This window comes from Cucumis melo, chromosome 3 (genome assembly GCF_025177605.1).
Source record: "Cucumis melo cultivar AY chromosome 3, USDA_Cmelo_AY_1.0, whole genome shotgun sequence".
Classification (NCBI taxonomy): Eukaryota; Viridiplantae; Streptophyta; class Magnoliopsida; order Cucurbitales; family Cucurbitaceae; genus Cucumis; species Cucumis melo.
In genome coordinates this window covers 18,929,192-18,932,593 of record NC_066859.1, presented here as the reverse complement: position 1 = coordinate 18,932,593, position 3,402 = coordinate 18,929,192, and the positions used below count along the sequence as shown (strand labels likewise).

The 3,402-nt window shown below is 33.0% G+C and overlaps 1 non-coding gene across 1 annotated transcript; it reads left to right on the top strand.

Moving 5' to 3' along the window:
- Window positions 1-3,113: 3,113 nt before the first annotated feature.
- On the top strand, window positions 3,114-3,200 carry LOC127148736 (small nucleolar RNA R11/Z151). The gene has a single exon (XR_007819812.1). It is a non-coding gene; the product is annotated as a small nucleolar RNA R11/Z151 (small nucleolar RNA).
- The last annotated feature ends 202 nt before the right edge of the window (window positions 3,201-3,402 follow it).

Here is a 3,402-nt window from a genome sequence, read left to right as displayed (position 1 = left end):
ATCGATCAAATTTCTCAAAATTTCCAAACTTCTCACGCGCGCCCTCCCCCAATTTTTTCTTCACTTTCTTCGTGTGTGTCAATGTGAACTCATCGGTTGTTGCTCCATCTTTCGAATGTCGTCCGTTGAACGCCATCCGTCGTTGGACGTTGTTCTTCTTCAGCTTGGTCAAGGTCAAGTGTTCTTCTTCAGTCGAGCGTTCTATTCGTTCCAAACTTCTTGAGCCAAACGGTCAAGATCAAGCGTTGTTCTATTCGTCACTCCTAAATAGTTCTATTCGTCGACTGAGTGTTATTCTTCTCCTGCTTGTTTCGAGCGTTCTTCTTCAGCTTGGTCAAGCGTTCTTCTTCAACCGAACGTCGCTCCAACGTCGTCGATGCAGGGATGAAAACCCTTTACAGTGGAAGAATTACAGAAACTCAATTTTAATTGAAACCTTAAAAATACCAATACATTGGCAAATGAATATCTCTCGCATAACTTATAGTTTATTAATATTTTCATTTAAATCATATCTAAATGAATATCTCTCGCATAACCTATAGTTTTAATTTAATTAATTTAATTAAATCAAATTTAATTAAATCAAATTAAACTAAACTATTAATTAATTCTCCAATTAATTAATTTCTAAATTAAATATCATATATTTAATTTAATCCATAATTTGAATCATATTCAAATATAAATTTCTCTCATAACCTATAGTTTTAATATGTATCATATACACATTAAATTTTAACTTATAGTTTTAATATGAATCTAATTCAAATTAAACTAATATTTGAACTTATTCAAATATTTTATTCTCTCGTAATTTAATTTTGAATCATATCCAAATTAAATTTTATATAATAAAGTCTAATAAACTTTATATTATAATGTATCAATATACATTATATTAATTCCCAAAGTAAATTTGAACATTTCAAATTACAACCAATATAAATAAATCTCATTACTCTTTATGAGCTAGGAAGGGGACCTAATGGACCTACAGATCAGAAGCTACAACGATATGAGATTAATTAACTAAACTCATTAACTACATTAATCAATATTCGTTAACTGTGTGTACACTCCACTAAAGACTCACAGTTGAACTCTTCTCACTGTAGATATATTTCTGTGTCCACGGATATAGACCAATACCAATAAGTTAGTCCTTCACAAGTGTTCGTAACACCAACTGGGTCAAATTACCGTTTTACCCCTGAGTTACCTCTAGTCCTTAAATACCAATGCTCCTCTAATGAACAACCTGTTTATGGTCCAACCACTAAACAGAAACCCCTCTCGTACCATAGAGAGGGTAGGACCCTTCGTTCAAGTCCCGGAGACACCATTTAAGGGAACACTTATCTACTTACCCTAAAGGTGGGAAGGAGTGAATTTCATCTTGTGTGATTATGTTCCTAGCTCCTCACTCGGTCTTGTCCCCAAAATGATAAGCATATTGAGTCGATAATTTGGCCACTCTCACCCGTACAAATCAAAGGACAATCCCTCGCAAACAAGAGTTCATAATACACTCAGTATTAAGACTAATCACCTAGGTCATCCTAATGAAATAGAAATCCAACTAGTTAACGGAGTTACATCTAGTGATTACTATTTCGTAGTCCAGTCTTATGCAAACTCATTGCATAGGATACCCTCACTCGCATGTCGCATACGTGAACACATTGGATCAATGTGTTCGTATCAAATACAAAGTGAGTCGTATCCATAGTGTTAACAGGATAAGGTACCCCAACCTTAACCCTATACTATAGACCCTTTAAGCTGATCTTGAACATTGATCCCCGTATGTCTCTACATACTGTTCAAGACTCATCAAACAGCTTATGATGTTAGTTTATTGGATTTAGGTTATTAAGACAAAACCAATAATATAATCAATAACACTTATTGAAATTATAATAATAAAACACTTTATTAATGGCAGGCAATTGATTATATTTACTATCTACGAGTTTTAGGACATAAAATCCAACAGTTGAAAGTAGACCTTGGTCTTGATTATCTTGTGTTTCTATTAATGTTTCTTAATGAGTTGAGAAGGATTTTTCCATGATTTGGTACTTAACAGAAATGCCTACACGCAAGCAAGATTGTTTTTTCTCAGTTTTTCTTTGAATTGGTGCTTACCTAGTGATCTTAAGATACGATTTATAGAGTAGTTGTGTAAATGATTGATAATGGGTGTCGGTTTTCACTTAATACATTTAGCATTTTGTTAGGTTTTATCTTGGAAGCTTGTAAATTAGTGCAATTTATTGGAACTTGGAGTTGATAATGATTGGGGATGATTTTCTGTTGTACCATGGAAGGAGGAAGAACACAAGCTTTTCTTGTTAGGATTACAGAAAGTGGGGAAAGGTGATTGGAGAAGAATTTCAAAGAATTTTTTAAGACTCGAACCTAACTCAGGTTGCTAACCACGCCTAGAAATACTTTTTATGTCGAAGCAACCTCAATTGTCGTCATCATAGATCTAGCCTCTCTGATATCACCACTGATACAATAATTGTCATCTTTACTCAATTCATAACTTATGTATGTATGGATGAATGGTTTGGTTTTTTCAAGTATTGTGCATTCTGTTGTTTGATTCCATAGGGTTGCTAAGTATTGTGCATTTTGGGCATTTCATTTAGATTTACCAATTTAACAAGTTAAATATGATATTAGTTTGTGCTTGTAAGGTGTTTGACGATATGTGTCAAGCTTTAGAAGTCTTTTTCTTTTTTCTTTGCATTGTGTGAGTGTGTTCTTTTAGAGTTACTTTTGTGAATGTGCTTTGGCATGGAGAGGGTATGATAACCCCTAAAGACTGAACTTGGTTGGTGTTTGAGATTGAATATGAATGTGTTTTGAAGTTTGGTTTGAGCATCTAAATGTTGAAGCACAAGTTTATGTAGGGAAGAAGAGCATTGCCCACAATGTTCAATTTTTCTCCCAACATATTAGAGGTAATCAAGTGAACTTTCAGATTAATATAATTATGTGTTAGAAATTTATCTCATTTTTTACTTGCCTTTTGTTGTCTGCATGATTTACTAAATTATCTTCACATCCTCCCAATTTTTGGATTGTGTAATTGATTCTATGGGCTTATGATGATATTTCAAATAATCATAGCAAATTTCAGTGAGATTTTTCTATCAATGGTCTGATTGTTACACACACTGAAGCCTATTTTTAACTTAGTATATTAGACTTGTTGTAATGTAGTTTAGTTTGGTAATTGGTTCAGTTTAGTCTGTCATCACTTGTGTAAGAGAAAAAAGAAAAGAAAGAAAAAAAAAAGTTAAATAGTACTTTTTGTCCTTAAACCTTCAAGAAATAACAATTTAGTCTTTGAACCTTCGATTTTGATAAATTTGCAATTTAGTTCGT